Source organism: Narcine bancroftii, chromosome 4, assembly GCF_036971445.1.
Source record: "Narcine bancroftii isolate sNarBan1 chromosome 4, sNarBan1.hap1, whole genome shotgun sequence".
NCBI lineage: Eukaryota > Metazoa > Chordata > Chondrichthyes > Torpediniformes > Narcinidae > Narcine > Narcine bancroftii.
In genome coordinates, this window is record NC_091472.1 from 100,463,673 (window position 1) to 100,490,037 (window position 26,365).

Consider the following 26,365-nt stretch of genomic DNA (forward strand, 5'->3'; position numbering starts at 1 on the left):
GCAAGATATGGACTGGTTCAGGAAACTTTTTTTACACTAATTATATCTTATCCCACAAATGTTACACAGATCAAAAGACAAAATTTCAGAGATGTGTTTCAGATGTGGGACTGAGAAAGGAACTTTTTTACATGCCACATGGTCATGCATGAAAATGAGGCCATTTCACAAGAAATCGCAGAAAAATTGATCAGAATAACAGGAGTGGCCTTCATGGGTGACCCGTAGCTATATCTATTAGATAATTTCATGGAAATTGAACAAATAGCAAATCTTATTTATAAAAATAGCACTGGTGGTAGCGAAAAATGTATCATGATCACTTGAAAGTCTGAGTCTCCTCTACTTATAGCATGATGGACTACGGAAATGAACAGCTGAATACCTATGGGGGAAAAAAAATCATATATAACTTAAAGAATAAATATGACACTTTTGTAAAAGTCTGGCAGCCATACCTGGACCAGATAGGGGCCTATATACAATAATAAAAAGGAACAAAAACGGGTATAAAAGTAACTATTTATATATATATATATCTATGTGTGTGTATATATATATATATATATATATATATTTATAGATAGATAGATATAAATAAATAAAAATGTAGTTTCCTCAACTGCTCTCTATATACTTTAAATATATGTAAGCTCTAACAGTGAATGGATTTGTATATATGGAAGGGGAGGAGAGAGGGAGGGAGGGACTGTTTTGTTTTTGTTTGTTGTGTTTGTGAGAAAAAGTTTAATTATATTAAATAAATAAAATATCCCTATGTATAATTTTTGAAAAAAATTTAAAATTATGAAAATGTAACCAGAACATAAAGTTACATATATTGACTGCCCAGTAGTAAAATCTGAAATTTGGTAAAGCAATGTCTCCTTTCCTTTTAAGTTTTTGAAGATGAACCTTGTTTAGAGGAGGGTGCCTACCCTTCCATATATAAGACAATATAATTGAATCCATTGAATAAAAAAATAATTTAGGAGTCAAAATTGGTATAGATTGAAAAAGGTATAGAAATTGAGGTAAATATTCATTTTAATAGAATTAATATGACCTCTCAGGGATAAAGAGAGGGCTGACCATTGTGTTAAAGAATGTTTCACATGTTTTAATAGTGTAAGAAAATTTTCTTTAAGAAGGTACTTATGATTCTTTGTAACAGTAATACTGAGATATTTAAATTTTTTTTAAACAATCTTAAATGGGATATCATAATGTAGATGTATTCAAAGGGAAAAGTTCATTTTTATGCAGATTTAATTTATACCCTGAAAACTTACTAAATTGGTAAAGTATTGATAACATGGATGTTAATGACGTGACAGGGGTTGATAAGTCAAGCAAAAGATCATCTGCATAAAGGGAAACTTTGTGTTCAATTCCCTTCCTACAAATCCCTGAAATGTCACCACACACTTGAAATGCAATCTCTAATGGCTCTAAGATCAAATCAATAAATAATGGATTTAGGGACACCCTTGATGGGCTCTCCACTAGAGATTGTTGAAAATTAGTAAGAATTGAAGCCATAGGGTTTGAATACAATAATTTGATCCATGAAATAAAACCTGATCCAAAATTGAATTTCTCTAAAATTGTGAATAAATATTTCCATTCAACTCAATCTAAAGCTTTCTCTGCATCAAGGGAAAGAATACATTCAGGAACTGCACTCGAAGATAGGTACAGAATATTCAATAAATGACATATATTAAAATAAGAATAATGGTTTTTAATAAAACTGGTCTGGTCTTCAGAGACAATACATATTCTCCAATCAATGGGCCAAAATTTTAACATCTACATTTAATAAAGAAATTGGCCTATAAAAGGAACACTCAGTTGGATCTTTATCTTTCATTACGATAAGAGAAATTAAATGTTGGCAGGAGATTTCCCTGCCTAAATGAGTCCAATAACACTGAACTTAATTGAGGTGAAAGTAGATGAGAAAAAGATTTGAAAAACTCCACATGGAACCCATCATTTCTTGGGTCTTCCTGAATGCAGTGAAGAAATAGCAGCACCATTTCTTCATATGATATAGACTCATTTAGTCTTTGTCCATCCAGAGAAAAAGTGGGAATATTTAGTCAATCCAGGAAATTTTCCATCTAATTATTATCATTTGTAAATTCAGATATGTAAAAACAAGAAAAGAATTCTGAATGTGTCATTTATCTCAGACTAGTATCAGATAATGTAGTAATGTTACCATCCTCCTTTCGAATCTTTGTAATTTGCCACTTGGCTGCAAAACATCTCAGCTCGTTTGCTAAGAACTTGCCTGATTTATCACCAAGTGTATAGAAACTTACGCCTACTCTTTAACAATTGGATATGTTGAAATAAGATCAAATTTAGTTTGAAGTTCAACATCCTTTTTATGTAACTCAGGATTTTTGGTTTGAGCATATTGTTGGTCAATTTGTTTAATTTGATTAATTAATTCTCTTTAGTGGTCTTCCTTTTTAAATTCAGAGTGTAAGAAATAATTTACCCCCTCAGATAAGCTTTCATAGTGTCCCAAAGTTTTGAATGAATTGTTTGTGTCAAAGAAAAAGGTCATCTGCTTCTCCAAAAATTTCAGTCATTATCCAAAGTAAACTTAAATTAAAATGCCAATGTCTTTTTGTTTGAGGTAAACCAGGAAAAGGCATACAGTACAACTTCGATTATCCGAAATCGGATTTTCTGAATACTCATTTATCCAAAATTTTCAGAGCCAAATAGACTGGGGCAGCGCCAGAAGCAGCGCAGCGGTCCTCAGGCTCCCAGCACCAGCCACAGCATAGCGGATCTCAGACTCCCGGTGCCGGCAGCAGCACAGCACACCTCGAACCCCCAGCACTGGCAGCCGCAGATCTTGGGCTCCTCGCAGCGGCAGAAGACCTTGGGCTCCAGGTGCCGGCAGCAGCAGACCTCGGGCTCCCGGCAGCAATGGGGATCTCAAGCTCCTGGGAAGGAGCAGGACCCTCGGGCTCCCGGCACGAGCGGAGCATCGGTGGGGAAGTGTCGGTGATCAGCGGTAGCCAGTAATTTTTGTAAGAATTAAACTTTATTTTAATGCTTAAAAAGCCTTACCTTGTTGTTTGTTGTTGTATAAACACTGTTACAAGTGATTTTCTATTGATACTGGGCTGTTTTTTAAAAAAATGACTGGTTCTAAATGGGCTTGGTCCTGACCATTTTGGATAACGTAACAGGGGCATGAACTGATATAACTACAGTTTGATAACTGCAGGAATGAGTCAGTGTGATCAGTTGATTATCAATAAGAAAGTAATCTATCCGCAGATATGTTCCTTGAACATGTGAAAAGAAGGAATACTTTCTATTATTTGGATAAAGAAAATGCCATAAATCAGAAATGCCACAATCTGAAAGAAAATAATTATTTAATAGGGTGGATTTATTCATTATAGTAGCTTTAAGAGAAGAACGATCCAAAGCAGGGTCTAACCAACAATTAAAATCCACACCAAGTATTAGAGAGACTCAGATCTGGTAAGGAAGGAAAAAATCCCACATCAACTACATCAGAAGCATTCTTTCTTTATCTCTGGCTTGGCTTCGCGGACGAAGATTTATGGAGGGGTAATGTCCACGTCAGCTGCAGGCTCGTTGGTGACTGACAAGTTCGATGCGGGACAGGCAGGCACGGTTGCAGCGGTTGCAAGGGAAAATTGGTGGGTTGGGGTTGGGTGTTGGGTTTTTCCTCCTTTGTCTTTTGTCAGTGAGGTAGGCTCTGCGGTCTTCTTCATAGGAGGTTGCTGCCCGCCGAACTGTGAGGCGCTAAGATGCATGGTTGGAGGCGAGATCAGCCCACTGGCGGTGATCAATGTGGCAGGCACCAAGAGATTTCTTTAAGCAGTCCTTGTACCTCTTCTTTGGTGCACCTCTGTCTCGGTGGCCAGTGGAGAGCTCGCCATAGAACATGATCTTGGGAAGGCGATGGTCCTCCATTCTGGAGACGTGACCCACCCAGCGCAGTTGTGTCTTCAGCAGCATGGATTCGATGCTTGTAGACTCTGCCAGCTCAAGTACTTTGATGTTGGTGATGAAGTCATTCCAATGAATGTTGAGGATGGAGCGGAGACAGCGTTGATGGAAGCGTTCTAGGAGCCGTAGGTGATACCAGTAGAGGACCCATGATTCTGAGCCGAACAGGAGCGTGGGTATGACAACGGTTCTGTACACGCAGATATTTGTGCATAAATATTAGCTGCAACTATCATTTTATTATTTAATTTTCCTGAGACAATATATTTACCATTTATATTTGAATGACTTTGTGATGGACAAAAGGAATATTTTGTTCAATAAGAATTGTACACCCCCCCGCCCCCCCACCCACCCCCCTCCGGGTTTAGCCTGGAAGGAGGAGTGAAAATGTTGCCCCTTCCACTTTATATGGCAGGAATTATCTGAATTACAAACATGTTTCTTGTAAAAATACAATAGTATCTTTAAGCTGTTTAATATGCAAAAATACCTTATTACTTTTAACCTGATGATTCATATATTTTATGTTCGAAGTAAGAAAGTCAATAAATTTATCCATACTTTTTTCCCTTATTAATGAAGAATGATTAGTACAACTAATATCTAGCCACCAGGTGGCAGCCTTACAATAAAAATGAGAAACTGGTGATACGTAAAAATTCATTATACTGCACTAACAAAGGTCAAACATATTCTTAAAGTCATAACAACCTTGAAAAAAATAGCCCACCCTCCCTTCCCAAACCCAACCAAACAAAACATTTCACATTCAATTAATTCTTACTGCTGGATTGTTGACATAAAGTCCATTGCTATAAATGTAAATATGAGTGTATCTTCCAGACAACGATTAATCCTATTATCACTACCATCAAAGCAATAACTCATTGAAAATTTATCATTCATTTTTTCCTGTAAAGATTAATAATTCAATACCTTTAATAAATGAAAGACACCAAGGTAATATTGAATCAATATTAGTAAAAGGGAAATAAATATGTTTACCCAAGTATCCATATATGATGAGAAAAAAAGATTTACATAAATACAACTCTACTAAGTTATTATCCAAGAAAAAATAACAAACTAAAGAGATAAATTGCCCAGGCAAAAAGAATCCACCAATGCACAACCAACAGATGTTTTGTAATAAGTTTTAGAAAAAATTAAGTTAGTAATAGTCCACCATCTTCAATTGGAAGTTCCCTCCGAGCATGATGGAGTAGTAGTCTTCTCGGTAGCTCCAAGCCTCTTCAGCAGAATGCAACATTTTACTTCTGACCATTAGAAACTGTAATACAGAGTCGAGCAGGATATAATAAGGAAGGCTTTAAACCATATTTGCAGAACTCTAACATTACTTCTTCATTTGCCATGCTGCTTCACGACAATAATCTTGTACAATTCTGATAAACTGTCTACGATATTCAAGTGTCCCTCTGCGGTGGGCTTCACGGATCAAATACTCCTTTACTTGATAATGTAGTTGAATTACAACCGAATGAGGTGTCTACCCAGGTGCCAGCTGAGATAATAAAGAGCGATGTGCTCTATCAATTATTGTGGGAGATGAAAGAAGCCTCTTACTGAAGACCTCGTAAAACAAGTCCGAAAAAAAATTTAAAGTTGTCCACTTTCTGTAGTTTTGTCGTCTGCTCCTACTTTCCAGATCTATGACTTTCTTTGTTAATTTCAAATTGCTTTCACTTAAAGTGGAACATGCATTTTCCACATTATTAACATGTTGAATTAAATTGCTCAGTTCCCCCTCAACCGTTGTCAGAAGACGTTAATTGAGTTCTTTAGTTATGTTTTTTGGACGGTCAAGTTTAGTGTTCATCTGATCCAAGACTTCTTTAAGATCATCGGTTATCGTCTGTCTGCACAGATTAAGGGACTCCATGATAGACTCCATGTTCGGATTCATTAATACGTCTTTCTCCCAAAATTTGCCTCTTGTCATTTCAATGCAATTATAATTAGAAGAAAGAGCAAAAATAAAGGAATAAGTAGATAAAAAAATTGTATATAGGAGTGTTAGATTGTTGCTGTTACCCCACGAGCAGCCAACCAGAAGTCAAACAGAAACAGTATCATGACAAGACTGCAAAAAGCTTACCAGTCTGAAGCCTAGAGTTCCAGTGCGAATCTAAGATCACAATTCTGGCACATAGGCCTTGTCAGGATTGTGCAAGAGGAAATAGATCCATATTCCTAACAGATCCAGACAGCAGGGACAGCAGAGATTGATTGAAACCTGTTGAGTGGAAAGAGACTGGCCACGGAATGTAGATATTTTTGTTATAGTATTGTGTTTGTGTTTTTTTAAAAAGGGGAAAGATATGTTGTTATGGATGTAAATAAGAACTACATTTCCCAGCATGGAAACCGGAAGAGACATATGACAGTAGTTGCAGGTGTTGTTAGTTGGACATTGGTTGGAGCAGCTCAAGGAAAATAAAGTTGGTTAAGTGATAAACCCATGTAAAGTCATTCTTCTTGAAAGAACAAACATAATAATCATTATCAATGAAATTTCATTCTCGAACTGGATGGTTGCCTTTATTCTCTTCGCAAACTCCTAAATAGGAAGAGCAACTTTTATAGCTAATTTTCAACAGTTTTTTTAAAGTTCCATTCCTCTTATGTCAAAGGCCTGTGGTAAGTCATAAAGGCAAACTTTTAGTCCTTGAGTTTTTCTTGCAAAGGACACATCTTGTAACGAAGTCCGCCATTGATCCCGCACTGCGCCACTGTCGCAATGTGCTGAAAGATGCCCCAAAGTGGGCGAGGGGGAGACAGGCAGCTGGGGGCGTCTTATTAAACATTTGGACCATATCACCAAATCTGAATCTCATTCAATGGCGATTGGAGAAGTAGGTAACGAAATGTTTTAAAAACACGTGTTCACGCGATGATGAAATAAACATTCCATTTCCAGTTCACATATCAGTGAAGGTCGGATTGAATGAACAATGGGGAGCGAATGTAGTTTTAAATCCACAGTAACTGTTGTTCGAGCCCAGAGGACCCCAAAACCCAGCAGCAGGAATATATATTCACCATGACAAATGATTACTTAAACAAAAGTTGTTTTTAATTATCTTTAAACACGAAAACAGAATGAAACTTTAACTTATCACCATTGACTTAAGTAACCTAATTTAACCCCTTTCTAATTCGAAGCACACGTGTATGTAATGTGTGTGTAAGTTCAGAAAAGTTCTTTGGTTCACAGTTCAATCTCACTTCTCATTCCTCCAAGTTCACTGGTTGCAGGCAATTCTTATACTGTGCACAGAATTCAACATTTATGAAGTTCACCAGGCTTTGGTGCTTGAAATGTAAATGGTTACCATTCAGGAAGGTTCTTGTCGGTTTTCAGAGAGAGATTTGCTATACTATGGACACCCAGCCACTTCAGCATCTTTCCAAAGAAACGTGCCCCCTCAGGGTTCTCCAGATGATAACCTCTTTCTTTCAGGTCACCACAACAGAGTTCCTTCTTGTTTCTCTTATTTCAAGTGAAACATTAGACAGCCAGTCCTTCTTCTCTTACAAAAACCACAAGGGCTTTGACCAGGCTGAACTAAGAACTCACAACCCATCTTCCAAATGGGGCTTTCCACAAGCTTGCCAGTGAGTCCTGTTGCAGTCCCAGCTGCTGTTGCTGGCTGTAGCACCGTAGAACTGATCTCTGTCTCTCTCTCCCTCTCTGACTGTCTCTCTCCCTCTCTGTCTGTCTCTCTCACTCATTCACTCACACACACACACACACAAAGCCTGTTTGACTCTCTCTGCTTGCAAAACCATATGACCCTCTTAGAACAGCAAGTTCCCTTCCAGACAATACAAGGCTCTGACAAATTCTTTCATCTGTTGTCTTTTTGTAAACAACAATCCATTAGTGAAGTCTCTTGGGCACTCTCCAAAGCTTCTGCAAAGACTGTTGGCCCCAACATGTCTAGCATGGGGAAGAGCTCCAGTATTTTAAATAAGATCTGTTTAAAGTATTTGTATGTGACCTACACTAAAACCTGCCCCAATTTATCTCCCAAAAACATATCTATATTCTGTCACAATGTACCCTTTTAAAGTCTTGAAGCCTCTTTTTTATGATCCAGGGAACAACTTTGCCAAAAATAATGAACCAAAATATTCTTTGTAAGTTGTTAGATCAGAAAATATCAAACCAACAATTTTACTTCAGTTTCTTCCCTGTATACAGGTATTGCCTGTCCTGTGTATTTCCAATATTTTCTTTAAATTCAGATTTCCAACATATGCAACTGCTGTGTTCTTCGTCACCTTGTCCAGGATTGTTTGTTGCTTTCTTTTCCTCCTAGGCCCTCACTGATATTCGTCTATTTACAAGTGCAAGTAGATCAACTGTAATTGATAGGCCTGAGCCACCACCTTATAATTTTCTGACAAGATAGACAACCAGATGAAACATCATTTCTCCGGACCACGGTGCATACTCGTATACACACACAATACAGAGTACATAATCATGCTTGTACCTAAAGATACAATTGAAAATAAATATAAAAACTTTGCGGTGATCAACTCAGTTACTGGATATTGTTCATCAACTTCACAGCCCGCAGGAATAAGCTCATTTTCAAGCCTGGCAGTCCTGATTTTGAAGCTTCTGTACCTCCCTCTTGATGGTAGTGGATCAAAGATACTGTGTGTTGGATGGAAAGGGTCTTCTATAATTTAAGCAACACTCCCAGTAAATGTCATCAATAGAGGAAAAGGAGACCCCCCAGTGATCTTTCTAGCCATTTTGTTTTTCTGTATTGACCTCAAGTCTGATGCTTTGAAGCTACCGTACCACTCAATGATGAAGCCAGACTTGACACTCCCAATTGTGATCCTGTAAAAAGTTATCGAGATGGGGGATAGTAGTTTAATCAGCCATTCAAGAACAGTTTGTTAAGAGTTCACTGGGGTTGCAACCATTTAGACCAGAATCTAATATATTTTTAAAATTAAAGGTATTGCAACTTGGTGTCGTTTTCTAGATTAGATTACAATTTTAAAGATGCCAGTTTCATTGCAGTGGAATTAGAATGCTGGTATGGTCAGCAATGCCTAGATGGCAAAACATAAATAAAATTCGGATCTGCTGGTGTCTCTAGCTAAATGCACCTCTCTGTGATTGATTCTAAACTGCTACAAGTGGGCAAGTCATTCGAATTCCCCTCACTAAAGGATAGCAGCGAACTGTTCAGAACTTGGCAACCATGTAAAAAGTTTCACTAGGCCTTTTCACACCGCAGGTGAGCAGTGACCCTACTTGGACCCTGGTGAAATTCCTGGAAAGGCAGGACCTTCAAGGCCTTTCACATCACAGTCCAAATTCCCTGTAATTTGCCCTCCCTGGCAATTTAGGAGGGGGGGGGGGTTTCCTCCCCTCAGCAATGACGTATTACGCACTCACAGGAGTAAGAGGCTACTCTAACCAGAGTTCTCAGGATCTCAAAATTGGACCTTTATGTCAATTTGTTCATTCAAATTGACCTTCACTGGTGTTTATTTCATCATCACGTGAACATGTGTTTTTAAAACATTTCTTTACCTACTTCTCCAATCACCATTGAATGAGATTCAGATTTGGTAATACGATCCAAATGTTTAATAAGACGCTCCCAGCTGCCTGTCTCCCCCTTGCCCACTTTGGGGCATTTTTCAGCACGTTGCGACAGTGGCGCAGTGCGATATCAATGGCCGACTTCGTTACCGATAATCCCTGGGAAATGCAGAGCGGTTCCAGCTGCATGGGGGATTATGGGTAACAAGGATGGTCATTGATCCCGCATGAGCAGCTGCTGTGAGGTACCAGAGCGGCCCTTAAACAGCACGTTGTCAGGATTTCTGTGTTATGATTCTTTATTTTAATCGCCTATATGATGCAGAACACAAGCGCTGATGCCACAACGCTTCCCCTGCTAAACCATTTGCAAATTCACACTGCAGGGAAAGGGTGACCTGGGGAAATCACCCGGGTCTGTGGCCCTACCCAAGAGGTAGGGCTGCAGACCTGGGTAATTTTCCCTGGCTGACATTTTCACATCCCTGGTTCACGGGAGGGTTCCCAGGAAATTTTCCCGGGATTCCCTATTTTACACGGCGGTGTGAAAAGTCCTATAGTGATCATTACTAATATTAGATTTATTGTTTAATGCTTTAAATTCATTTTCATGCTGGATTTGAATTCAAATTGAGTTCAGGGCTCTGTATTATTAGTTTCCATTCTTCTGGTTCAGAACAACAAAATAAACATTTCTAGGTTTGTATTCTATGTCTAATTTTTGTTTATATTCTTCAATGTTTCAATTATGCTGAAATTGTTCACATTTCACAAAAATGTTTTTATTATTGAAAATCAGCCAGATCTCCATATTCTCAAAAAGCAGTCACATTACAATACAACAATCCTTTCTGAAAACTGATTAGTAAATAACATTGCCCTCCAAACAACATACCTATTTATATTGGAGATATAAATTATATGCTACGTTAGACACAAGGCAAATAAAATCTCAATTCACAGCTCAGTGCCATGATTGGTCAACAAATAAATTGGACACTGAGCCACCTGAATAGCTATTATTAGGTTACACTGCCAAAATTATGGTCAGAAAATAGCAATGCCTTAAGATGGTGCAGAGAGAGACAGAGATGTTTAGTGAATAAAATCTAAATCTCAGGGAATAAGCCACTAGTTTGGTGAAATAAATCTGTACTCCCTTGCTTCAAGGTGTAATATTTTATGGAAAGCATAGAATTTGCATCAACAAGCTGTAAGAGGGAAACGGGAACAACGATACATGCAATTTGGGCATGTGAGAAAGTGGAAAAGTTTTGGGAAGATCTAAATCAGGTATTAAATAAAATCACAAAAAAAACAAGCAATATCTGGTAAAGATTCACCAACAATGGAGAAGGGAGGGTATTAGTGGGGTGGTTGGGGAGGATGTTTTTTTTTATATAAACAACTCAACACATTATGTTTGTATCAATATATTGTAACTAATGTACTATGTTATGTGATTTTAAATTGTAAATAAAATATTTTAAAAATTCACCAACAACGAGCCAAGAGAAAATATTCGAAGTCTACTCCATGGCCAACAATCCCAATCATAAAGCATCTTCCAAACTTATGTCTCCAAATGCTTAGTTTAAAACATGGAAATAGAAGCCACTCAGTAAGTAGGACTAAGAATGGTAGAAATGCTTCTGACACAAGGTGTTTCTGTAAGTTGTAGTAAGTGAGGGGAATGGATGGAGGAAGGAAGACACTGTTTCTGGTTCTGGTCATCATGCAATAGTTTCTATTAGAAACATCTGGAATGACAGGTTTTTGTTTTGTTGTTGCTCCTCAAACTAACTTGGCATTAGCCCCAGTCAGAAATGGAACTGGAAATTATTGGAAACACAAGGAGTTAGAAATAATGATCTAATGTTGTTTATGAAAATGTACAACAGTTTGAGTAAAGTATAATACAGCACTAGTTATTTTCTCTATTAATTGCTGGACCATTTATTTTGCTTCCATATGCTGCATTACCAAAACTAATGCTTCTTCTAACTTTAAGATTTAAAAATAAACCCAGAGACAATTGTGAAATTGCTGGATTTACCACCCTATTTAATTGATTCCAACCTAGGATTGGTAAGTGATATCATAAAGAATTCTCCCTTATCTTCCAGTGTTCCAGAATAGCTACAGCCTCCCAGAACAGTGTAATCCAAAGCTTTGGCCATCATTAGTCAGGAGAACACATCTTAGGTGGAAAGGTTAAGTGAGCCAAGACATTTCTCTTTGGAGCAATGAAGAATGAGAAATAATTTAAAGGAGGCATGAAAGATTATGAGGGGCTTAATTTGGGAGGACAGTCAGCACCATTTTCGTGGGGTGACAATAGCAAGTATCAGATGACATCGTTTTAAGGTGAGTGGAGGAAAGTTCAGGGGAGATGTCAGAGCTAAGGCTTTTTTTACTCAGAGTGGTGGGCATCTGATATCTCCCTTGTACTTAAATGGATGTCTTCTGGCATTGGCTATTCCTATCTTGGGAAATAGGTAGTGTCTCTCTACCCTACCAATGTCCCTTACAATCCTTTACTAAGTTGCTTCTCATTCTTCGTCGCTTAACCTTTCATCATCAAATATATTCTACAATCCAGGCAACATTCTAGTACATCTCCTCTCATCCTCTCTAAAGACTCCACATTCATCCTTTAATAAGGTCACCAGAACTGAATAACTAGAATTTTGTACAGCTGCAACATTACCTTATGGCTCTTGTACTCAATCCCCCGATTATTGAAGGCCAACAAAATATACACCTTCTTAACACCCAATCAACTCGAGCAACAACCTTGAGGGATCTATGGACGTGGACCCTAAGATTCCTCTGCTCTTTCTCACTGCTGAGAATCTGGCCATTAACCATGTATTCCACCTTTGAGTTCGAGCTTCCAAAGCATGTCATTTAAAACCTTTCTGGATTGAACTCCACCTGTCACTTCTTTGCCCAACTCTGCATCCTGTCGATATCCTCCTGTTGTCTAAGACAATTCTCTATATTATCCACAATACTGTTTTTGTCAAACTTCATTTCTTCGGGAACCCGACTAATCCATCCATTTACTTCCTTATTGAATTAAATTATAAAGATCACAAAGAGCACGAGTCCCAGAACAGATCCCTGCAGAACACCACTAGTCACTGACCTCCAGGCAGAATATCTGTGGGTCATCCAATTCTAAATTCACATCAGTAAGTTTCTATGGATCCTATGCTTTGTGGCTTTCTGGATGGACCTACCACAAGTAACCTTGTCAAACTCCATACTAAAATCCATATACACCACAGCCCTACCTTCATCAATTTCTTTTGTCACCTCTCAAAAAACTCATTTTGATACGCAAGGCACCTCCTACCCTTCACAATGATATGCTGACTATCCCTGAGAAGACCATTCCAAATAAGATCATGCTCCTCTAAATGCTTAAAAATCCTGTCCCTAAGAATTCTCTCCAATAATTTGCTTTCTGTTGAAGCAAGATTTACTTATCTATGATTCCCAGGATTCTCCCAATTCCCTTTCTTGAACAATGTAATAACATTTGCTGTTCTCCAATCCTTTGATGCCATTCCAGTGGTCAGTGTCAACTCTATGATCATCGTCAATGCCCTAGCAATCTCTTCCCTGGCTTCCTGTAGTGAGATAATGACAAGGCATGGGATCAGTGTGGCTGTACGGATAAAAAATTGACCTGTAGGAAGAAAGCAGAGAATAGTAGTGGAAGGAAGGTATTCCACCTAGAGGTTGGTGACTGCTTAGCAGAGTGCCGCATGGATCTGTGATGCGACCCCTGCTCTTTGTGATTTTTATAAATGACCTGGATAAAGAAGCAGAAGGATGGGTCTGTAAGTTTGTGGATGACATGAAGGTTGGATGAGCTGTGGATGGAGCTGAAGATTGTCGAAAGTTACAAGAGGATATAGATAGGATGCAGAGTTGAGCAGAAAAGTGGCAGATGGATTTCAATCCGGATAAGTATAAAGTGGAAGGAGAAACCAGAAGGTTGAGTACAGGGTTAACGGTCAGTTACTTAAGAGTGTGGATGAACAGAGGGACCTTGGAGTACAAATCCATACATTCCTCAAGGATGCCGCACAGGATGATAAAATAATTAAGAAGGCCTAAGGGATGATGTAATTCATTAATATGGGAATTGAATTCCAGAGTACAGAGGTCATGTTATAACTCTACAAATCTTTGGTAAGACCACACTTGGGGTATTGTGTTCAGTTCTAGTCACCTCATGATAGGAAGGATGTGGAAGCTATGGAGAGGATGCAGAGGAGATTTACCAGGATGCTACCTGGATTGGAAAACAAGTCTTATGAGGCAAGGTTAGTAGAGGTTGGACTTTTCACTTTCGAGTGTAGGAGATTGAGAGGAAACTTGATAGAGGTCTACAAGATTATGAGAAGCATAGATAGGGTGGACAGCCAGCACCTGTTTCCCAGGGCAGGATCAGCAAACACCAGAGGGCATGTGTACAAAATTAAGGAAGAGAAGTTTATGGGAGACATCAGGGTAAGTTTTTTTTCCCAGAGTTGAGGGTGCTTGGAATACCTTGCTGGGGATGGTAGTGGAGGTTGAAACATTGGGGGCATTTAAGAGACTCGGACATACACATGAATGAAAGGAAAATAGGGGATTAGGGGGTAGGGAGGATTTAGAACATATTTTTGGAAGGAATTTATGGATCGGCACAACATCGAGGGCTGAAGGGCCTGTACTGTGCTGAATTATTGTATGTTCTAACCTATTTGACTCTGGGGCCTTACCCATCCTGATCTATCTAGTTGCAATGTGGAATGTCCTAGCTAAGAAGGTGATGAAAACAGGTATGCTCTCAACATTTAAGAGACATCTCGATGAGTTGTTAAACTGCCAAGTAGGCCATGGACCATGTAAGATGGAGATAAATGCAGATAATTATTTGATGGTCAGCACACATCTTGCTGTTCAGAGTGTTTTCTTCTGTGCTGTGTGACTATAAAATGCCATTTCTGAACTGCCAAGTTTTCCAAAAACACCCTGGTGTTAATAAATCTATTCCTAAATGCATACAGTTTGAATACTTTTATCGTTTGAAAACTATCAGGTAAAATAATTTTCATTAATTGTGTGAATTGTGTGATCACCTGAAATCAAATCACTCTGGTGAGAGGGAGAAAATGTAAAAGCAATTTGAAGGGGAAAAATGGCTGTGGGCATTAAGTAGTTGAGGAGGAAAATGAGAAGCCCACACGGTGCTCTCTGAAATGCCCATCTGGTCACTTCACACTGGCATCAAATAAACTAAATTCCATTTCAAACCGTCGCAATACACAATTACATTCACAGACTTTGAATTAGTTGTGGAAGAAATTTTTGGAGGTAAAACCTTGAGATCAGTTCAATCTCTGCATTGATCTATGTTGCTATGGTGACAGCAAAGCATGGGATTAGCCATACGCATTAGCTTTCATGTCACCTCATGCTCATGACCAAAATGCTCCAAAAGATCAAGTATTATTTTCTCTGGATATTCTCCAAAGCTAAAGGTATTGCTATTTATGGCAAATTGAGAAAACAAGTTAAGCTTCAGGTGCTTTTTAGCTTCATAGATATTAGCATACATCATTTCAATTTATTCTCCTTTCATTTTTTTTTTAAATGAAATTTTCAACTGGTTTCAGCTTTTTCCCATGCCACATACAGAGCAGCTGAACTTACATGACCTGTTCTGAGACTTTGGACATGCAATCTTAAATCAACCCATGTATGATCATAGTATTTGCAAAAGCTACATTGAGTTTGCACTTGGTATTCATTTTGGCCTTGACTGGTGTGGAACATCTCCTCCACCATCTCCATCAGAACTGGAGCACCACAGGACTCCCAGCTCTACTTGCTTTACACCTATGACTGTGCGGCTCAGTACAACACACTCATCTACAAATTTGCTGACGATACTATGGTAGTGGATTGTATAAAAAGGGGTGATGAGTCAGCGTACAGGAGGGAAATTGAAAACCTGGCCAAATGGTGCAACAATCTCGCGCTCAATGTCATCAAAACCGAGGAGCTGGTTAACTTCAGAAAGGGATAACCAGATGTAAATGATCCAGTGATCATTGAGAGGTCAGTGGCAGAGAGAGTGAACAATTAAGTTCTTGGGAGTCACTATCTCAGAGGATCATTCCTGGACTCAACATAATGATGGCATCATGAAGAAAGCACACCAGCGCCTCTACTTTCTCAGGAGTTTGCAAAGATTTGATATTACATCAAAAATCCTAGTGTGCTGACTGGCTGCATCATGGTCTGGTGTGGAGCCACTAACAGTACTGAGCATAAAACCCTGCAAAAGGTAATGGACACACACAGCCCAGGACATCACATGCAAAACCCTCCCCACCATCGAGAATATCTACAGAGAATACTGCCGTAGGAGAGCAGCAGCAATCATCAAGGATCCACATCAACCAGCACACTCTCTGTTCTTGCTGCTGCCATTGGGCAAAAGGTATAAGTGCTAGAAGACTCCCAACAGCAGATTAAAAAACAGCTGCTACCCCATCACCATCAGACTCAACAATAAACTCAATGAGGGCGTTTAAGGACTCTTACTTTTGCAATTTATTGTTTTTTCCCCCTCTCTTGCACAGTATTGCACAGTTGTTTACATTTGTTTATTTGTGTACAGTTTTTTGCACTACTACTAAGTGGTAATTCTCCCTCGCCCAAAGGAAAATGAATCTCAGGCTTGTTTATGATGTTATATTTGTACTCTGACAACAAATATGAAATATGATTAGGAACTCTAGATTATGCTTACAGTAGCATCTGGCCATTTACCATTCTGCTGATTACCAAGGGATTGTAACAATATTTCAGGCCACTAAAGGTCCAAGCTGTTGCTGTAGAACAGTGGTTCCCAACCTTTTTCTTTCCACTCACATACCACATTAAGTTTTCCCTCTGCCATAGGTGTTCTGTGATTAGCAAAGGATTGCTTAAGGTGCTATGTGGGTGGAAAGAAAAAGTTTGAAAACCACTGTTTTAATCATTCCAAATTGACTCGTTATGTGCACGGTTTCATAACTCCAAAGGAAATGGGCCAATGACAATTTTTCTGAAGCAAAATATTTCAGTAACAATTGGGTCTGGAGCAGTGATTCTCAATCTTCCTTTCCCACTCACCTACCACCTTAAACAATCCCTTACTAATCACAGAGGACTTATGGCATCGGGAATACTTAAAGTGGTATGAGAGTGGAAAGAAAAAGGTTGGGAACCATTGCTGTAAAACATCACCAAATACTGGCACTCAGTTGGCAGCATTTGTTTTCACTTCAGATTCCAGCATGTTTTTTTTTAAATCTCTGTTTTGGGTGCATCATTGGGATCTATGCTACTGTCCAGGTATCTATGAGAGTACTTAGTCCAGGATACTCTGTGCCAGCAAGCTAGAGTCTCCACATTCAGACTTCTCAAGGATGAATATACAGCAATCAAGAAAGATCTGGTCCAGTCACTTTACAACATCAGCACCAAACCTCCTTCATGACATTATGACAAAGGTGAGGTTTTATGACGAAGTAACTGACATTAGGACACTGTTCCAAGTGACTCGTAGAACCATTGTGATTGTTTTCCAATGATCATAATCACTGTGTGAAGCATAACACCAACTAGTGGAGTACTTTGCCCTTGATTTCTCGACTTTAGACATCATCCAGCTCCAACATCCAGAATCAATGATAATATCCCACGATGAGCAAGACATTCATGGTTAAAGACAAATGGTATGTTTCCTTCCAAGCGCTAGGGTCAGAGATGTCTCGGATCCATGCATTCTTGAAAGGTAGAGTGAGCAGCCAAATGTCACGGTACAGGTTGGTATCAATGACATAGAAATGAAAAGGGCTGCGGATCTGAAGAATGAATATAGGGAGTTATGGGAGCAGCGAAAAAGCAGGACCTGAATATCTGGATTGCTGTCTGAGCCAAGAGCCATCAAGCATAATAGTGAGAAGATGCAGCTGATGAATGAGCAGCCGAAGAGCTGGTGCAGAGGGCAGAGATTTTGGAACTCGTAGTTTCATTTCCAGAGGTAGAAATTGGACCAAGAGCTGGTGAGAGGGGGACTTCAAAAAGAGACGGTCAAAGTGAGTTCTGAAGTTATCTAATTAAATGTAGCCAATAAAAGGAAGGGAAGCTCAAGTGGAGCAACAATTATAAGAGTGATGAGGCTACCGTGAGCAGAGGTTTCAGAAGGAATTAGGGCAGACCCTTAAACATTCCTCTTTAAACCATTAATTGTACTTGAGACTAAACAAGATTACTGAAAAGACAGCAACTAAAACAACACCAAATTACAATGAATTAAAGTAGAGATGGAGGTCAGGTAATGTGCTGCAGCTGCATGACGTAGGAGCTGGTGGACCCGTTGTAGTCCCAGGTAACCACATTTGAAGTAAATGCTGGTTGTTCGAGGAACTCTCAGGATCAAAGCTGATGTCTTGGGAAACTGAGCTTCAAACAATACAGCATATCAGTGAGGGGGAGAGCTACTTGTGTTTCAGGGGGCAGTCATGCCCATTAGATCAATTGCATCAAATTTGGTCTGTGGTCAGAGACAAGAAGATGCAACTGCAGGTAGGGGGATCCAGGATGTAATGCTGGAGGCCCTTGTGCTTGTCCAATAGGTCTGAGATTCTTGCTCCACGTGCGGAGCACAGGTGGAATGAACAACCTGACCACGGAACTTTTCAACAGTTGGGGGGGGGGGGGGGGAAGAGGTGGAGAAATGTTGTGGTAATTTGGGATAGAATAGTCAGGGTAGTACACTACTTCTGTAGTGAAGATTGAGAACCTTCAATGTGTTGCCAGCCAGCCTAGTGCCTGGGTTCAGGACATCTCATCTGATCTGCAGAGGAATTTGGAGAGGGAGGGAATGATCCTGTTGTCATGGTCCATGTTAGTACCAACCATGTAGTAAGAACTAGGAAGTTGATTCTGCTAAGAATTTAAAAGGCTTGGGACAAAATTAAAAAGCAGAACCAAAAAAGCAATCAGAGATTGCTTCCTGAGCCACATGCAAATGGGGTAACTATGGAGTTAAATGTGTGGCTCAAAGTCTAGTTAGTGTGAGAAGTGGAGTTGAATTTCTGGGACCAGTATTGGGGAGCTCTTTTGATGGGATGAACTTCACCTGAACCACGCTGGGAGCAGGGTCCGTGCAAGTCACATAACTCTGCAGTAACTACGCAGCAAGGGAATGGGTGCAAATGATGGGAATAAGATTTTTGAAACATATTTTATTTAAAGTTTCCAAGCATGCAGTAATCAAAATTATTATAATGATACAAGTTTCAAAAAAGCAAATTGAAGGTTACATACATGATGGTTATCACCCGCAACCCAAAATCCCCTCTCTCCGATTCCTGCTCCCTCAAGAATATTTATAAAAAAGTATAATTATAGTTATATAAGCACAAAAAGTAAAGAAAACTTTTCGATTGCACAGAGAGGTGCCGTCTAAACAAATAAATCAAAAAATTCTTCATTACCATTCAGAGGAGAATTTCAAGGGTCCAGAGGCATAGAAAGGACATTGTTACAAATTTAATTTTAATATTTTGGTATACGGGCACCAAATATGCAAAAACATAGCACATTTATTTCTCAAACTATATGTACCGTATATTTTGGCGTACAAGTTGATCTTCCCCCTCCCTTTTTTCAGCCTTATTTTTAAGGGTTTTATGGTATAAGTCAACCCCAATTATCTGGCTGACTGAAGTGCCCCATTGACCGGCGTACAAGTCGACCCCCATAGCTCGCAATGTCTGACATGGGCCGTTGACCAGCATATATGTCAACCCCCATAGATCGCACAGATTGATCTGCTGGACGTTGGCTGGAGGTGATGTCTATCATGGAGGGTCTATCAACATGATGAAAATATGAAGTGAGCTTTAAGTTAAAAGTGACAGGAGTGGCCAAGAAAACCAACAACTGAACTGCTGCAAGAAAATGTGATGTTCATGAGAAGTTGGTAAGAGATTGGAGGAAAAAAAGAATAGACTTTTGAGAAAAATACCAAAACACCCATGTTTTTTGAGAAAAGCAATCACTCGTTGGCCAGAGTTAATCATATTGCAGAATGTGTACGTGAACAGAGGCAAGATTGCTACATAGTCACCCGAAATAAAATAACATTTGCACTGCAGTGGGCAAAGTCACACCCAGACCTCAGTGATGATTTTGAGGCTACAGTCGGCTTGTGCAATGTTTCATGAACAGGAAAAATATGGTATTACACCAAAAAAAAAACAATAATTGCATAGAAACTACCAAAAGATCTTGATCATAAAGCTGTAAGCTTTCACCAGTTTATTTGCGGAACTAGCAGAAATACCTGTTTGCAGTGGCAAATATTGGTAAAATGGACAAAATCCTCATGAATTTCGACATGATAGGCACTAGAACAGTGGAATGGAAAGGTATTAAAACAGTGCAAACCAGAAGTACAGGCCATGAAAGGACCAGGTTTACTGTGGTGTTATGGTGCATGGATTGGATTTTGAGCTGAATTTAAGGGCTCAAAAATATATCTGGCATATAAGCCAACCTCCATTTTTTGAGAGATTTTTTTTGGTTTCACGACTCGACGTGTATGCTGAAATATATGGTAATTTTTTACAATGGGATACAACTTTGAATTTCTGCATGCCACTTTGGCATACCCAAAGATACATCAGATTTCCACATAACTATAATACATTTCCTCACCTCCATTAATGCTAGTTTAACAAATTCCAATTGATATATTGATAATTTTAATTTAGGTCTTGTTCCTTTGATCTTCCCTAATAAAAATAAACCCAGACTTTGCAGAAAAAAAATTCCTGTAACTTGTTCCAAAAAGTTCTGTAGATCTGTCCAAAAGAGCATGACATTAGGACAAGATCAAATTGAATGCAAAAAAGTTTCTATATCTTCACCACACCTAAAACATTGATCCAATAAATCTGATTTCAATCTAATCAATTTCTGTGGTGTAAGATTAACTGATGCAAAAAATTATATTGAACTAGTCTCTATCTTACATTGATAGTATTGGTCATACAATCCCAACACAAATTTGCCCATATTTGTTCATCAAATACAATATTCAGATCAGTTTCCCATTTCTGTCTAGACTTATGAAGTCCTTGTTTGGGAGTTCCTACTTGTAATAATGTGTATATTATAGAAGTAAACTTTTTAACAATTCCTCTTCTAATAAGCAGTTCTACTTTAGTATAACTAGACACCAACATGGTTGGTCCTAGCTTATCCCTCAAATATGCTCTTAATTGAAAATAACAAAAAAGGATATTATGAGTTATACCATATTTTTTCCTCAATTGTTCAAATGACATTAATTGACCCCTTTCATAACAATCTTCAACATTCGTAATCTTCTTACGAAACCAAATATTCAAAAATTGATTATCTTTTGAAAAAGATTTAAGAGGATTTTGAATCAAAGGTATTTTAGGTGATATAGACCCTTTTATACCAATATCATCATTTATTTTATTCCGAATATTAGTCAGATGTTTCAATAATGGCGTATCCTTATCACCAACCATCAATTTTGATCCCACCTTAGATATAAATTCTTCTATTTTATTCAGTTCTATATTAACCCATGCTGATTTTCACTTACAAAAAAAGAAGCAAGAAATCTCATTTGCACAGCTCAATAATTTTTTTTAAATTAGGAAGCTGTAGACTTCCCAATTCATATTTCCATGTTAATTTCTCTATAGAAACTCTTGACATTTTACCTTTCAGAGAAATTTCCTTACTTTTAGTCAATTCTTGAAAATATTTTTGAGGTATTAAAATAGGTAATATTTGGAAAAGATATTGTATTTTTGGAAATATATTCATCTTAATATAATTAACCCTTCCAACTAAAGTTATAGGTAAATTCATCCATTTTTAAAAACCTTCCTCAATCTTTTTAAGTAGTGGTAAATAATACAATATATATATAAATTTTTTCAAATTGTTCTCTGTACGGATACTTAAATATTTGCTACCCTCTTTTGCCCATTTAAACTGAGTGTCCTTTGACATTGAGTGTAGTCGCCATTCATTAACGGAATAATTTCACTTTTATCCCAATTTATTTTATAACCCGAAACTTTTCCATATTCTTCCAATTGAACATAAAGATGCCTCAGGATTAGTCAAATATATTTAAACATCATCTGCAAATTAACTGATTTTATGTTCTTCTTGACCATCCCCAAATCCCTGAATTTGTAAGTCGCACCAAATTACCTATGCTAAAATAAATAAAGCTGGGGATAAAGGGCATCCTTATCTCTTGATCTCACCAATTAAAACAGTGTAGATACTTGTCCATTAGTCACTACTTTGGCTTTAGGATTATTTTATAATACTCTAATCCAATTTTAAAAATTGGATCTAAATCCAAATTTTTCCAACACATTAAACAAAAATATCCCAATTTAATATACCAAATGCCTTTTCTATATCTAAGGCCACTGTAACACTCAAATCACCTCTTTTTTGCACTAAACTAATTATTCTGCGTAATCTAGCTACATTTTCTGACGGCTGTCCCTTTTTCACAAAAACTGTCTGGTCCATAGTTATTAATTTGTGTAACAATGTATTCATTCTATTTGCCAAGAGTTTCACAACAATTTTATAATCTACATTTAATAATGAAATGGATCTATAAGACGAAGGTTTCAAAGGATCTCTATCCTTTTTGTGAACATTGTTATTGAAAATGATTCTGGGAGAGTATGAGTTTCTGAGGCTTAAATTAATACTTGCATAAATATAAGAATTAATAAATCTTTAAATTCTTTATAAAATTCAGGCAGAAATGCATCTTCTCCTGGAGATTTATTGCTCTGTAAAAAGAAAAAGCCACAGCTTCTTTTACCTCTACCTCAGTAAATGGAGCATTAAATTCAACCTGCTCTTCCATACTTAATCTAGACGTTTTATGTGATAAATAACTATTTACTTTATTTTTATCTTTTAAAGATTCTGAGCTAAACAAATCAAATATATTTTTTCAATTATTCATTTATTTCTTGAGGTTTATAAGTAGCTACATTAGTATCCTTTTTAATTACATTCATTATTTTCAAGGCCTGTTTTGCCTTTAATTACCAAGCTAATACTTTATGTGTCCTCTTACCTAATTCATAATATATTTGTTTTTTTCTTGTAATTGCTTTCTCAATTCTGTAAGTTTGTAAGGTATTATACTGACATTTTTTATTAATTGTCTATGTTTATCTTCAGAACCATGCTCTTGAAGATCCTTTTCCAAAACTGTTATTTCTGTTTCTAATTGATCAATCACTCTAATATGCTCCTTTTTAATTTTAGAAGTAAAACAGAATTTGACCACTTAAATATGCCTTTAAAGCATCCCATATAATAAATTTATTGTTTAATCAAATTTAAATTTGTATCAGAAAATATCTAAATTTGTGTTTGAACAAACTCATAAAAATCCTTTCTCTTCAACAACAAAAAATTACATCTCCATCTATAGATCATCCTCTCTTTATCAGGCATTTCCATCATTACAGCAAAGACGAATGACCAGATAAAATCCTCGCTTTATAATCAGCTTCAAAAATCCATTTGAGCCAAAATCAAAAATAAGTCTATTTTAGAATAGGATTCAAACCTACTCAAATAAAATGAATAATCTTTCTCTCTTGGATGAATCCTTCTCCATAAATCTATTAAATTCAAATATCTCATTAAAACCAATGTAGTTCTAGCTGCTTTAGTTCTCGTTGTCACACAAGTAGATTTATCTTACATTGGATCTAAACTAAAATTAAAATCCCTCTCCTATTAAAATATTCTCATTGGCCTCTGCTAAATTAAGAAATGAGTCTTGAATAAATTTTTCATCATCAATATTTGGAGCATACAAATTTTAAAAAGTCCACATTTTAGAAAATATTTGGCAATGTGCTGGGTCATTGTCACCACATTTTGAATTTAATTGAAAGGTTTGTAGTGGCCATCGCTGCAGGCTTCATGAGACCATCAGCAGCCTGTTCCCATAGACCGCTGCAAAACAGATTCTGCTCACCAATTGCTGGACCGTGAAAGGGACAATTAGCGCCCAGAGCAGCACAAACCACACCTGATGACGCTGCAGCAAAACGGGCCGATCCACCCAATCACCAATAGTGGGTCATGAGGACACCAATCAGAGCCTGAAAGAACACGGGTCACGCCCATTGGTCACATGGCAGCCAGAGTCTGCCTGACTATTTCAAAGAGAGCAGCCAGTTCATTAAATCAGTGTCAACTACACTCCTTATTGTGTGTGTCTTATTTCTGAGCTGTAACCTCGAAACATGCTACAGTGGTGACCCCGACTGGTCCAAATGGCGTTTTTGGACATCGAAATAGAAGACCAACCTTCAAATCAACAGTCTCCCTGAAGTTACCAAGCTTCTGGACGTTGCAGCCACGGGTGTGGTACCAGCAAGCTGAGGCACAGTTCGCCATTCACCGGATCTCCGCCAATGACATGCACTAGTACCACATAGTATGCACCCTTGACCAGGACAATGGCCTGGATCATCGACTTTCTTCAGCAGCCCTTGGAGCGAGGGAAGTATGTGGTCATCAAGGAGCTATCAACCCGCACTTTCAGGCTTTCGAAGCGCGAGTGTGCTGCCCAACTGTTGCATATGGACAGTTTGAGGGACAGGGCCCCTTCCACCCTCATGACCAACATGCTCGCTGTCAGCGATGGCCACAACTCTTGCCCACTTTTTCAGAAGATCTTTCTGGGGCGGCTGCCTGAAAACATTCGGCTACTCATCACAGAAGAAGATTTCAATGACCCCAGAAAGGTTGCTGCCCGAGTGGATGAGCTATGGACAGCAAAGAGAGATGCCTGCGCTACGTTGAAACAGGCAATGACGCCTCAACAACAACGACCAGCCAGGAAGCCCATCGACCAACCAAGTGACAGACCCCACCGGTGAAGCGTACTGTTTTTAATCACCAACATTAGGGGTCAGGGGCCTGCCGATGCCATTCCTCCAGCACATTCACGGGAAACGCCAGAGCCAGCTGTTGTTGATGGATGCCATGGCTGGCATGGAAGACTATCGACTTCTTGGGGCCAGGCCACTGCCTGAGAAGGTAAAGCCCACTCAATGATTTGCTCGACCAAATACAGTCAAGGGTCTACAAGAATTCGCTGGCATGATTAATTTTTTACTACTGATTCATACCGACAGCAGCCTGGATCATGAGGCCATGATTCTCCCTCATTTCCAGTCATAAGAAAGACATTATATGGACGAATGAGGCAGCTGAGCCTGTCCAATCTGCTAAGAACACTCTGGTCAATGCAACACCACTGTTGCGCCCTAGGCTTGACGCCCCAACAGCCATCATAGTAGATGCCCTCGATACAGCAGTCGGGGTGTGTTTGAGCAGCTGGTACGTGGTCAATGGCAGCCACTAGCCTTTTTTTAAGCATGCACCTCCAGCTCCCGGAACTGAAATACAGTGCGTTCGTCTGCGAACTGTTGGCTCGGTACCTGGCAGTGACACATTTTCGTTATTTCTTAGAGGGCAGGAAATTCCAGATCTTCACTGACCATGAACTACTTATCTTTGCTTTCAGCAAAGTTTCAGATCCATGTCAGCCAGGCAACAGAGACACATTTCTTAATTTTCAGAATTCTCCTCCAACATTTGTCATATGTGGTGGCTGATGTATTGTTCTGACCTACCATTTCCGCCATACATGCCCCTGCCCCAGGTATCGACTACATGGCCCTGGTGAAAGCACAAGTGGATCCTGATATCCCCACTTAGTGGACTTCAGTAACCAGCCTGCAGCTAGAGGCCCAGGTGAAATGACTCTTGTGTGACACAGCTACCAGTAAGCCACGCTCAATCATCTCGGCTAATTGAAAATGACAAATTTTTGACATGGTCCACAATCTGGCACACCCCAACATTAGGACCACTGTCAGAGCCTCTGAAAAGATGTCAGCCAATGGGAAAGAACTTGCTCACAACATCAGTCTGCTAAGGTCCAGACACATGTTAAGGTCCCTCTCAAGACTTTTGAACCATCATGGTGAAGGTTCAGCCATATAAACGTGGACATTGTTGGCCCACTACCAGTGTCACAGGGTGCTCAATACCTGCTCACTACTGTAGACCGCTCAACCAGGTAGCCCAAAGCAGTTCTATTACCTGAGGTATCCACCAAGACATATGCTAGGGCCTTGCTAAACATCTGGGTGGCACACTTTAGTGTCCCAGAACATTTCACCTCCGATAGAGAGGCCAAATTTACCTCCAGTCTATGGACAGCCTTGGCCAATAACCTGGGAACCCAACTGCACCAGACAATGGCATATCACTCGCCAGACTTTCAGGGCCCAACTGGACAGATAAACTGCCGTAGGTCCTCCTGGGCATTTGAACTACACCCAAGGAGGATTTCAATACATCTGCAGCTGAGATGGTGTACGGCGCACCCTTAGTCATCCTGGACGAATTCTTGGCTAGTACCCCAGAAGATCCACCAGACGCCGTCCAAACCAGACTGTGTGAAAGCTTGCCCCAACATTTCTCAAAGTGCATGGCCGTCCCCGATCTACAGACCCAAGGACCTCAAGAACTATAAATATGTTTTCGTGAGGCGCAGTGCTCACT

At 38.9% G+C, this 26,365-nt stretch overlaps 1 protein-coding gene and 1 long non-coding RNA gene across 3 annotated transcripts in view; one reads left to right on the forward strand and one right to left on the reverse strand.

Annotated features, from left to right (window-relative positions):
• znf292b (zinc finger protein 292b) overlaps window positions 1-26,365 on the reverse strand; it is a 210,965-nt gene that overhangs the window by 37,946 nt on the left and 146,654 nt on the right. The window lies entirely within an intron of this gene.
• The window catches only part of LOC138760907 (uncharacterized), a 90,735-nt gene continuing 81,639 nt past the window's right edge, over window positions 17,270-26,365 (forward strand). The window contains exon 1 of the long non-coding RNA XR_011355962.1: window positions 17,270-17,406. This is a non-coding gene — a long non-coding RNA (uncharacterized lncRNA). The remainder of the gene's footprint in view (window positions 17,407-26,365) is intronic.